The sequence below is a fragment of the Rana temporaria genome, chromosome 13 (assembly GCF_905171775.1).
Source record: "Rana temporaria chromosome 13, aRanTem1.1, whole genome shotgun sequence".
Classification (NCBI taxonomy): Eukaryota; Metazoa; Chordata; class Amphibia; order Anura; family Ranidae; genus Rana; species Rana temporaria.
In genome coordinates, this window is record NC_053501.1 from 48118920 (window position 1) to 48132371 (window position 13452).

At 43.8% G+C, this 13452-nt stretch overlaps 1 protein-coding gene across 3 annotated transcripts in view; it reads right to left on the reverse strand.

Moving 5' to 3' along the window:
- The window catches only part of MAP3K9 (mitogen-activated protein kinase kinase kinase 9), a 98301-nt gene that overhangs the window by 61781 nt on the left and 23068 nt on the right, over positions 1–13452 (reverse strand). The gene's annotated exons all lie outside the window — the stretch shown is intronic.

Consider the following 13452-nt stretch of genomic DNA (forward strand, 5'->3'; position numbering starts at 1 on the left):
TGGAATGATGACAAACTTTTACCTTTTAAAACCTCCATAGGCAACGTTTAAAAAATTCTACAGGTTGCATGTCTTGAGTTACAGAGGAGGTCTAGTGCTAGAATTATTGCTCTCGTTGGTTTGAACGCCGCTTTCATATGTGGGCGCTACTCACATTTGCGTTCGCTTCTGCGCACAAACTCGGCGGGACGAGGCGTGTTCCTGGCTCCTAACTTTTTTAGCTGGCTCCTAGATTCCAAGCAAATTTGTCAAGCCCTGATTTAAAGCCAATGGGCCAGATTCAGGTAGATCCGTGCAATATTTGCGTGGGCAAAGGGCAACGAGTTTTGCTCTGCGCCCACGCAAATATTTTGAAATGCCCGCGATTCACGGAGCAGTAGCTCCGTAAATTGCGCGGGCGATATGCTAAATAGCCGGGCGTAAGGCTGCCTAATGTAAATGATCCCGCCGGGGGCGGGAATCATTTAAATTAGGCGCGCTCCCGCGCCGAGCTAACAGCGCATGCTCCGTCGGGAAACTTTCCCGACGTGCATTGCGGCAAATGACGTCGCAAGGACGTCATTTGCTTCTAAGTGAACGTGAATGGCATCCAGCGCCATTCACGATTCACTTACGTAAACGACGTGAAATTTAAATTTCACGAGCGGGAAGCGCAGCTATACTTTAGCATTGGTTGCCCCTGCTATAGCAGGAGCAACCTTGCGCTAAAGTCGCCGTACGGAAACTCCGTACCTTGCGTGCGCAGGGCCCGCGCAACTTTTGTGAATCGGTGGTAGTATGCAATTTGCATACTATACGCCGATCACAATGGCCGCGCCCCCTAGCGGCCAACGCAAGAATGCAGCCTGAGATATGAAGGCATAAGGAGGCTTATGTTTGTCATATCCTAGGCTGCAGTCGGTGTAACGAGGTTCCTGAATCAGGAGCACTCGTTACACCGGAGCAAGTAAGCACTTGCGCCGCGCAACCTATGGTTGCACGGGCGCAAGTGCTTCTTGAATCTGGGCCAATGCCTTTATTATGAGGGTAGCGGATGCTAAAACACTTTCTCTTTTTTCCATCTATATTCCATTTAAGAGATTTCCTCTAAAGTAGACTGGAAAAAAAAAACGAAATTGAGAGGAAGTCACTCCAAAAGTGACAGCTGACACCAGACCAAATCTCTGCACCCAAATATATCCCTCACTGTTAATGCCAGTGACAATGTTAATAGGATAAAAACAGCAATAAAGACCCAACAGGGGTCCCAAATCCCTCAACTCTTTTACAAAAAAAAACACACAAAAAGATTTAGATTGGAAGCCTTCCCACAGATTGGCTGAGACAGAGATTGTGGGGTCATCCACTCACCTCAGCCAGAAGAAGCCTTAAATGTATTCACAAAATACACTGCAGCACTGTACACTGTATGTAGACGATACTACACGCAGTTTATACAACGTTGACAGTGAGCGCATGAATTAGTAATGGAAGTAGATTGTTTTGGTCACCTTTGTCCAAAGAACCTTTTAAAAGTGGTATTAAAAGTGGAAGTAAACTTCCAACTCTTGCTTTTACCTATAGGTAAGCCTATAAGGTTTATCTATAGTGAGTGTAAAAATCTCTTAAACGTGCACCAAAATATTTAGTGTACATGCAGCCGGTGACATCACAGGCGCATGCACTCTCAAGGAACGAACACCCCTGCCAGTCACAGAGCCGGAGTCCGCGAACCCGGAAGACGGGTGAAGAGAAGAGCACCTGCAGCGCTCACATCTCGGCGCTGGAAGAGCTTCGTTTTCAAGCAAGTTTAACATAATGTGCTAGTATGCGATGCATTCTAGAAAATTATGCCTTTACCTTGCAGGTACAAAAAAATTAAAATGTCCAGTGCTTTACAACCGCTTTAAATCCAGAACCAAAAATGTAATTTATTGCAACCTACCGATAATTCGATGTGGTGGCTGCACTGAGAGGTTGTATGGCTGTAAGGCAAGGCATTTGTGTGGATCCCGGCAATGTCAGGATCACTCTAGAGTCTGGAGCGGATCCGATTCCACCGTCGGCTCATTCTGGGTCACAGGAGAACACAAATAAGCGCACTTCTGTGACCCACAAAAGAATTATGGACAAAAAAGCTTCAGAATGGGTTCACATATTCTGCAGCTGTGGTTCACAGCAGGGGTCCGGTGAACGGAATCAGGTCCGAATTTTTGCCTGAATTCGCACCTGTAATCGGAACCAAAGACGCACAGGACCCTTTTTGAATGCGGTGTCCCGGAGCGGTGTGAAAGCCGGGCACGCTTTCCTGCCATGTGTATTGGACTTGGGGGAACCTGCATCCAATTTGCATATGTGTGAACCTAGCCTATGTCACACTCCTAATTACAGGTAAATGATGTGACTAAAGAAAACTAAAATTCAATATTAAAAAATAAAGTTTTCCTTTAAACCTGAATTGGACATGAGTGCTCTAGATTACTGGATCATCACTCTAAGCAGAGACACTTTCTCATTTACTATTGCACTTTTCAGCCCCCAGATCATCTTTTATTATACAGAAAATCACCTTACTGCTGATCAATGCTTTTGAAGGAATAAACTCCCTGCTGATTGTTGTTTTTGCTACACACAGACATTATTTTTGTGTGAAAGCATTTTCTGCTCCAGGGCTTTAATCTGCCAAGCTTCGCAAGCTTCTATAATAATGTGGTCAGGCAGTAAATGAAAAGAATGGGATCTTTTGAAGTCACTTGATGCCATTTTGTATGACCCATCGCTGGGGCCTTTAACGTTCCCCTGAGCACCTTAATTGCCATTTAATTAAAAAGTCCTCAATAAAGCGTCACTTCATAATGCATTAGGACTCTGGACTCTATTAGACGGAATGATGAGGCTCCTCATTCGAAATTACACCTTTTGTTTTAAGAGAGCTGTTGAAACTGTAAAACGTGAGCATTATTAACTTTAGAGGCTGTGTGGGCTCTAAGTGACTAATTTGAGCTTTTATTTTAAGAACAAAGTGATGCCTGCAAAGAAGACGTGAAATACTCAATGCACATGCTGCCCGTGCCACCAGTCCATGGCAGTAACCGAGAAGCTGCCAGCTGAAGATCCTGCAGAATCCAACACTGCTGGGAGCATCGGTTTCCTGGGTCCATGCTGCGCTCAGTGGCTCAAGCATTGATAGTCTCATAGACACGCTTTAGGAAGAGTTTAGTCTAGCAGTAGCAAGACAAATTATTGGATTGCGTGTATGTAGGTATGTATGCATGTAAGGTGTAAAATCAGTAGTCTCCAAACTGCGGCCCAGGGGCCAGAAGTGGCCCTTTGCTTGCCAGTATCCAGCCCTTGGGGCACTATTCCTCCAAATGACACCAATGATGGGCCACTGTTTCTCCCACCAATACTAATAATGGGCCACCATTCCTCCCAGACACCAATGGGGCACAATTTTCCCCATTAAAACCAAGGAAGGAACATGATTTACTCCTAGTGGCCACAGTCTGCCCCCCCCCCCCCCCGAAAGCCTGAAGGAGAGTAAAACTGGTCATTTGCTTAGGAAGTTGAAGTCCCCTGGTGTAAAAACCGGGTACACACTAGTTTTTTTGTGCAATCCAACATGTTTTTAGGATTTCCTTAACCTTGCACGAATGCTTTAAATCAATTCCAAGTAAGAAATCTTACCGTTTACCCTTGTTGTTCAAACCTACCCCTAGAAGTACAACGAAATGCAGTCGTCTTTGTTGGAAAGATACAGATACTTTATTAATAATAAATAAATTTGCTTTAAATCAATCTCAATGTCTTGATATTTATCACATTTTTTTCTAAATTAAATTCCCAAAACAAGGCCTGTTTGAGACACTTGAACACTTGAAGAGGAACAAAGTTGGGAAAGACTGGAGTTGGATTTACTAAAGGCATACAGACTGTGCACTTGGCAAGGGTAGTTTATCCAGAGCTTAAAAAAAAAAAAAAAGAGAGGGGGGGGGTCTGCTGACTGCATGCACAGTGGGCAACCAGTTGTTAAGCCAAACAGAATCACAGCTGGCTACCGACATGCAGGACCCGATGACCGGTGTTCTATCAATTTTTACCCTCCTTCAAAAAGTGCCTGCGCATGTGTACAACGGAAGGGCACTCAAGCTGATTTGGCTATCAGCTGGAATGATGTCACCATAGCGCATATAGGAGGAGGGGTTTTTATCAACGGGAGATACCATTTCACAGGCACAATTGAAAGCTATGCAAAGAGCGGATGAACACCGTAGATGTCAGATTGTGCCTCGCTGTTAACCCGCGTGGCAACACTGAAGCACAATATGACAAATACAGTGTCCCTCCGCTGTTTACACAGCATTAAATTGTGCCCGGGAAATGGTATCCCCCATCGAAAGAAGGCTTCTACGATGTGCGCATGCGCTATGGTGACATCACTCCAGCTGATCGAAAAATCAGCTGGAGTGCCGTTCCGTTCTGCGCATGCGTGGGCACTTTAAGGGCGGGCACATATCGACAGGACACTGGCAAAGAACTGGTTAGGGGGTAAGCATGTTGCTGGACCTCTGGACAAGGTACAGTACTTGTAGCTAGGGGTGTAACGGATCGTCACCGATCCGTGATCCGAACGGGCCACCCCGTTCGGATCGGCACACCCCACGATCCGTGGAGCGCTCCGGAGCCTAGGCCTAGGAAAGTCCCCGGCTTCGGCCTAGCTCCGGAGCGGCGGCCAGTCTGCTTGCCAGAGCCCAGCGTGACACGCCTCCCCGCCTCCCCGGGGAGGCGTGTCACGCTGTGCACTGGGCTCTAGCAAGCTGAATGGGAATGTTAACAGTGAAGCACTGGTGTGAGAGGAGGGGGGGGAAAGGGGGAAAAAATAGCACAATAACAATTCACAGGGGTGGATTAAAGAGGAAGCAGGTGAGGCTGTTTGGGACTTAAAGTACAATCTTGATGTTTTTACAGCAAAAAAAAAAAAATATATATATATATATATATATATATATATATATATATATATATATATATATATATATATATATATATATATATATATATATATATATATATATATATATATTTTTTTTTTTTTTTTTTTTTTTTGGACCAATGAAAAAACGGACCCTTTTTTTTTTTTTTTTTTTGCTGATCCGAAAATGATCCGATCCGTGACTCCTGATCCGAGGATCGATCCGATCCGTGAGTTTTTTGATCCGTTGCACCCCTACTTGTAGCTATTAACTCATTTTTCTCTCTAGGGTGATTATCCTCTTTAAAGTGGATGTAAAGCCACTCTTATCCTTTCTAAACTCCTGCCATAGTGCTGATCTATAAGGATATAGATGCCTCCTGCATGTATCCTTACCTGTCAAATGTTTCCCCTCTGTCTGTTATAAGAACTGAAAAACTGCAGATTCTGTGGGTGGATCTGTTGTCTGGAGCTCGGTGGGTGGAGTCGTGATGTCAGTAGACCCCCCCCCCCTCCTCTACACTCCCCTTGTCACATGCATTTTTTCCTATGTATTCCTTACACTAAATTGTGCTAGGATCACTAACATCCAGTCAAAATCCAGAAAAGTAACCACATGACTTCAGAAAAGGAGTGGGGGTGGGAATTAAAAAATAATGCCTGTCTCCAGGCTAATGCATAAGACATGTAAATAAACCTGTCATTCACAGCAAGGGGGCGGAACGGACTAAGGTTTTTCTCTGCAAGTCCGTTTTATTTCACTGAACAATAAAAGAGGATTGCTCAGAGCTGGATTAACTCTGTGTGGCAAGACTGGGCACAGATGATAGGAAATCTTAAACTGCACATTGTGACAAAAAAAGAAAAAAAAATGTTTTGGGTTTACATCCACTTTAACTAAAGGTAATCAACTCACCCCCCACAGTTATTACCTTTTGTATCATTTGACCCTCCCTTCTAGATTGTAAGCTCTAATGAGCAGGGCCCTCTGATTCCTCCTGTATTGAATCGTATTGTAACTGTACTGTCTTCCCTCATGTTGTAAAGCGCTGTGCAAACTGTTGTTTAATAATAATAATAATAATAATAATGTGCAAAGCTATTAGCCAGGGACAGGATGTATCTGCTGTGGTAAGGGCATATGGAAGTGGAAGACCCAAGGTCATGTCATGTTAACAATCCTGTCACTGCTGGCAATTTGCCGAAGAGCGTCCATCTGCTCCAACAGCGCTGCTCCTATGCCGCGTACACACGATCATTTTTCGGCATGAAAAAAAAATATGTTTTAAAAAAAATGTCATTTAAAATGATAGTGCGTGAGCTTCACATCATTTTTCGGCTTCTGAAAAATGACAAAAAAAAATTTCAAGCATGCTGCATTTTTTAATGACGTTTTAAACGATCGGGTTGTAAAAAAATGATCGTGTGTGGGCTAAAACAACGTTAAAAACCCGCGCATGCTCAGAAGCAAGTTATGAGACGGGAGCGCTCCTTCTGGTAAAACTACCGTTCGTAATGGAGTAAGCACATTCATCACGCTGTAACAGACAGAAAAGCGTGAATCGTCTTTTACTAATAGAAAATCAGCTAAAGCAGCCCCAAGGGTGACGTCATCCGCATGGAACTTCCCCTTTATAGTGCCGTCGTACGTGTTGTCCGTCACCGCGCTTTGCTAGAGCATTTTTAAAAACCGATGATGTGTCGGCAACAACGTTTTAATGATGAAGTTGGGAAAATTTCGTTTTTTCTACATGCCAAAAAAATTCGTTTTTTTTTCCATGCCGAAAAACGATCGTGTGTACGCGGCATTACACTGGCCAAACTAGCAAAGCGTAGCACTGTTGCTGCTCCCTCACTGGAGAGCGAGATTCCAAAGTGATACTATAGCAGCAAGTATTAGTGAATATAGAAATCCTACTGCTGCTAAGTGGACACCAGTGATAGGATCACGAATGTGACATGACCTTTACGGTCACTAAACAGCCAGGTTGGGGGTGCACTACAAAGAGAAGTCAGCGAACTGTAAAAAGAGTGTCGACAACTGGGCGTCAAACATAGCAAAAATAAAAAAATGTAGCAATGTAATCTATAGATTTGGTTGTACTCACATTAACGAGTTTTGTTTGGTTTTAATTCCTCCGTGATTTGCCCTTTTTTAATTTTTAATAGATATTTTAATTAAAGTATAACTAAAGGCAAAACCTTTTTTTTTCAGTTTTGGATAGAGATTAGAACACCTGTATGTGCCCCTGTTAAGGAGATTCCCCCCTCTCTATTTGCCCCCTTCACATCGGCGCAATCGCATTCCAAATCGCAGCCTATTGCCGGCAACACTAATCGGTGCAACGCCGACTTTGTGGCGCCGCACTGATTTCCAAGAGTAGTTCCTGCACTACTTTTGGTGACTTCGGGGGAAATTTCAATAGACATCTGTGCATGAACCCGCACAGATGTCTTTCAAATCGCCCCCGAACTCGCACTGAAATACGGGTTTGAAATCATGCGAGTTCAGCTGAACTCGTACAATTTCAAACCTGCCTTCAGTGTTATCGTACCCTTTTTTATATTTATCATTTAAAGTGAAAGTAAATAAAAATCCCAAATTGGGTTGTCCCCAGAAAAGTAATAGAGGGAAAACTATACAATGGAGACACTAGTTCTGGTGAACTGGGGGGTTTCCAAGGAATTCCCTTTATTTGCAGGGATTTCCTCTCACTTCCTGATTGGCTACAGGACAGGAAGTGAAGAGAGAAATCTCCGCAATGCTACACAGATGGTGGGAAAAAAATCTGACGGGTTATAACCCTTCCTTGCACTTTGCCAAATGGAGATAAAAGTTTTGCCTATAGTTCTACTTAGAGATAAACTGGTCTGATAAGGCTTTTAGAGCACTAGTGTCCCAATTAGATCAGGAATACAGGAAAACTAAGGGAAAGGCCTTGAAGGTGCTGAAATAGGTTTATATATTTTGTTTCAAATGGTATTCATTCATTAACCCCTTCCCTACCGGCGCATTGTAAAATGACGCCGGCAGGAACCCTCCCTCGATCCGGGTGGACGTCATATGACGTCCTGCGTTCCCGGCGATCTAGGGCGCGCCCGCGTCACCGCTCGTGGCCCGGAGGCCGCGATTGCCGCCGGGCACCCGCGATTGCCGCTAATCACGGCAGGAGTGTGGATCTGTGTGTGTAAACACACAGATCCACCTCCTGTCAGAGGTGAGGAGACCAATGTGTGTTCCCAGTACAGAGGAACACACATTGGTCTCCTCCCCTTGAGAGTCCCCTCCCCTTTACAGTTAGAACACACCTTAGGTAACATTCTTAGCCCCTTCAGTGCCCCCTAGTGGTTACCCCTTCCCTGCCAGTCACATTTACACAGTAATCAATGCATATTTATAGCACCAATCGCTGTATAAATGTGAATGGTCCCAAAAACGTGTCAAAAGTGTCCGATGTGTTCGCCGCAATGTCACAATAAAAAAAAAAAAAATCGCAAATCGTCGCCAATACTAGTAAAAAAAGTTATAAAATAAAAATGCCATAAATCTATCACCTATTTTGTAGACGCTATAACTTTTGCGCAAACCAATCAATATACGATTATTTTACCAAAAATATGTAGAAGAATACGTATCAGTCTAAACTGAGAATTTTTTTTTTTTTTTAAATTGATATTTAATAAATAAAAAAGTTAAATATTTTTTTTTTTTTTAAACACAACGCTGTTCTTTTGTTTATAGCGCAAAAAATAAAAACCACAGAGATGATCAAATACCAAACGAAAGCTCTATTTGTAGGGGAAAAAAAAACGTACAGATTTTATTTGGGTACAGTGTTGCATGACCACGCAATTGTCATTCAAAGTGCAACAGCGCTGAAAACTAAAAATTGGTCTGGGCAGGAAGGGGGTGAAAATGCCCTGTATGGAAGTGGTTAAAAAATTAGTTTTCAGCAGAGAGCGATCTGATGTCCGGCTCTCTGCTGACGTCACACAGATCAGTCCAGGCACTGGAAGACCTGCTCCCGGCCCCTCTACAGCTCAGCGCTTCAATGAGCATGGAGGAGCAGAGCAGGGGGGATGATGACTGCCAGGCAGCAGCTCTCTGCTCGGGGGGCCGAGCCATCAGCGATGTTCGATCGCTCGGCTCTCAGGGCAGATGCAGCATTCACCTAGGTAAGTATGAATATGGGGGGGGGGGGGTAATTTCCCATACTTCTCTTATTCTTTCATCCTAGAATAATCTGCCTGAAGCATTTTTTTCTGCCTGAAGCTCAGCATAAAACAATCTCTCACACCTCACCCCTCCCCATTCATTCCAGTTTAATACATTTTCCCTTTTATACAGCTCTAAAAGTGACTAATGAGTAGATTTATTCACACAGGCCTTTACCAGCTAGCATCACCAGATCCACATATTAAGTATTTTATGCCTACTCCGGAAAGGGTTTGCTTTATGCTTTTTATAGTAACAAAACAAGCCCTTGCCATCTGTGAGCAGCTATGTTCAAATGATAATACTGTACACTGCCCTATTCTGGCTTAATCCTGGCTATGCATCATCATCATCATCTAGTCCCCAGTTCAGACACTTCCAATATCAGATATTCAGTAATTATGGAGTTAATGTAATAACCGGGGTTACTGTAATGCAATATTATTTATTTTAATGCAATAATGCAACATGAGAAAAGACTGTACTGTGTGTGTGAAATCCACTAGTGCTGTACAGTGGTGCTTCTTTATGTGCCTATAGGGGAAAAAAAGAAATTCCACTGCAAGGGAGCGTTTTTACTTTTCCTATTGGAGTTCAGCTTCAACGTCACTTCATTTGGAAGTTGAGCTGCATAGTTTGATATCCTGGATGACTGTGTTGTTTAGCAAAAAATATGTGACCAATATCTGAAAGAAAAGCTTTTTTAAAGCTGTAATAAAGCCTCCAAAAAAAAAAAAAAAGCAAGTTACGCGATTGTAAACATGACATACTTACCTGCTCTGTGCAAGGGTTTTGCACAGAGCGGCCCAGATCCTTCTTTTCTGGGGTTCCCCAGTGGCGCTCCTGGCTACTCCTCTTCTCAAATGCCCCCACAGAGAGCCGCATTCCATCGGTACACACATGCGGGCATTGACACAGACAGCAGGACTCAGCCCCGCCCCCAGCTCTCTTGTCTTGGATTTGATTGACAGCAGTGGGAGCCAATGGCAATCTATCCAATGAGGACCCAAAACAGCAGCTGAAGCTGCTGTGCTCATCCCTATAGCTGGAACGAGGGGTTCACTTTAATGCATACAATGCATTAAGGTGAAAAAGCATAAGGTTTTACAACCCCCTTAACCACTTCAAAACCGCACGCCGTCTTATCCCGGGTGGACGTCATATGACGTCCTGTACTTTGTGCGGTGATATCTGAATGATGCCTGCACCTAGAGACATCATTTAAATATCATTTTGTTCTGGCGGCGATCCTGCGCACCATAAGAATGATCATATCGGTAGGTTCCGCCGCTTGATCGTTCTTATAGGCGGCCGCCACCCGGTGCTTCTCCGGGCTCTCCCGTGCCATCGGGGGCCCGGAGAGATGATCGCCATGCGCCGGATGGGAGGCATAGAGATGACTGGTGACCAGATGGTCTGGGCGCGATGTGATGACGTCACGCCCGGGTACCTGTAAGTAAACAAACCACAATTGCAGCTAGAAAGAATGAGATCTGTGATTTTTTTACAATTTCATTCTTTCCAGCCTGGAGGAGAGATGCAGGGTCTTATTGACCCCGCATCTCTCCTTAGAACCTGTCACACAATATTCTTATTACAAGGGATGTTTACATTCCTTGTAATAGGAATAAAAGCGATCAAAAAAAAAAAAAAAAAGTGTAAAAAATAAATGAAGTAAAATGAAAAAAAAATAAAATAAATTAAAACGCCCCTGTCCTCGGTGGCTCGCGCTCAGAAGCAAACGCACACGCAAGTCCTGCTCCCACGTATGTAAACGCCGTTCAAACCACACATGTGAGGTGTCGCCACGTGCGTTAGAGCGTGTGCAACAATTCTAGCACTAGACCTCCTCTGTAACTCTAAACTCATAACCTGTAAAAAATTTAAAGCTTCGCCTATGGAGATTTTTAAGTAACGAAGTTTGGCGCCATTCCATGAGTGTGCGCAATTTTAAAGCATGACATGTTAGGTATCTATTTACTCGGCGTAACATCATCTTTCATATTTTACAAAAACATTGGGCTAACTTTACTGTTTTGTTATTTTTTAATTCATGAAACCATTTTTTTTACCAAAAAAAAAACGTTTGAAAAATTATTGCGCAAATATCGTGCAAGATAAAAAGTTGCAATGACCGCCATTTTATTCCCTAGAGTGTCTGCTAAAAAACATGTATAATATTTGGGGGTTCTGAGTAATTTTCTAGCAAAAGAATGATGATTTGTACATGTAGGAGAGAAGTGCCAGAATAGGCCCGGTATGGAGGTGTGTATTAAAGTGGTTAATGTCATGTGCACTGCACTGCATACTAGCACATTATGAAGGGATTACCTGTACATGGAGCCCTCCAGCGGTGCGCTGTCATGGCTTCCATCTTCACCCAGTGTTCCTTCCAGGTTCGTGGGCTCCAGCCGTGACATCACTTCTGCACATGCACATGGGAGCCACAACCATGGCACAGCACGTCACTGGCTGCTACAGATGCAAATATCTCCTTAACGGTGCATGTTTAGAAGATATTCACTGTATCTACCAGTACGCATTATAAGCTAATCACCAAGCAGCGTTTACTACAGCTTTAACTTGCCCCATTCTCTGCTCCAGCAGGCTCCTCTGCACTGCACCCTGGAAGTCTAGGGTCCTTTAATGTCATCAAGGCCAGCGCAGGTCTCACAGCCCTGCAATGGACACGAGGATGCCAAGAAACAGTTCAACGCTGGAGTACCACCACCTGAGAGAGGAGACTATCACATAAAAGAAAGTGCTTTTCCCATTCCTAGGATAGAGAAATGTTGTACTTACCTGTAAAATAAATTTCTTTGAGTTCATCATGGGACACAGAGCAGGCTATAAATAATGACTACCTGGGTTATGCGCCACCTATAGGTGAACAGACACTGGCACACAGAAGAAAACACTTTATAACCCCTCCTACTCAGGAAGTTCAAGTAGTAATGAACCCCTAGAAAGAGGGGAGAGATCTCTCTCTCGTGTTGTACTCCAAAAAATTAATTTTATAGGCAAGTACAAAAATCCATTTATTTTTTAAAACATCACGGGGCACAGAACAAGCTATAAATCATGACTAACTGGCATGTGCCAAAGCAATGCACAAGGGGAAGGTGACACAGTAGCCACCATCATGCCAAAAGACACCAATCCACAGCCTACAAAACACTGCCGCCAAAAACAGCATCCCCAGTGGCCCTTGCAACCAACTGGTAAAAAATGTGTGAAAGGGGTGTACCAAAGCCTAGGTTACAGCATTGCAAACCCGGGCCACTGACGCCTGATGATGAATAGCCCAGGGGGCTCCAAACACTTCTGGCAGAGTGAGCCTTCACTTGAAAAAGGTGAAACCTTATCCTTCAAGCCATAAGCTTGGGGGAAAAGCTGACGAATCCACCATGAAAAAGTAGACTTAGAAACCACCTGAGCGTTCCTAGGACACTCATGAAGGATGAACACAGAATCCAGCTGCCTACAGATTGCAGCAGACAATATTCAATACATCTTGACAGCCAAAAATCACATCTAAAATGTCCGAAGGGCTTTGTTTCCAAGTGACTAATGCCTGAGAAAAAAAAAAGAAGGCAAACAAAGAATATGTTACCCCAACATTTCATATTCCTGATATGTGCCTGTTGTACCATGTACATGTATGAAACAGTATCCTGTTCTGCTTCCTTTGTGTGAAATCCCTGGTGCTCCTGTCGGTCTCTATACCTTCCTATTGAAAACTGCCCACACCAGGCATGAGAGCACAGCGTGATCATTTTCTAGCTGTGTTGAGAACTAAGCCTGCTCTTCTCCAATAAGTAGACTTGTGCTGACAGGACCGGGGATCATGGGACTCGGGTTCAGCGGGAAAAGGGTGGGTCACGTGTAAGTTCACCTTTCAGATTTTCTGTAAACGGGAACTTACACTTTAAGCACAGTACCTCAGTGTTGCAGGACAGCAAGTTCTACAAAATAAATACTATATATAAGCTGAGTTTTTCAGCACATTTTCTCCTTGAATTTGGGGACCTGGTACCGGCCAGCCGTAGGTCCCCTGCACACATATAGTCCCAGTTCTCCTCTAAAAGTGTGCAAAGTTTGCTGTCTGGGGGACCTACAGCCGGGGAGCACCGATTTTTCAAAGCCAGGCACCCCTTCTATATACTCCCATGTTAAACGCAAGTCTAGTCATGGACACAGTGAGGCAAAGCGAGGAACAGTGAGGCATGCAGATGGACACCCTAGGCTTATACATGAGTCAATACGTTTTCCCATTTTTTTAGTA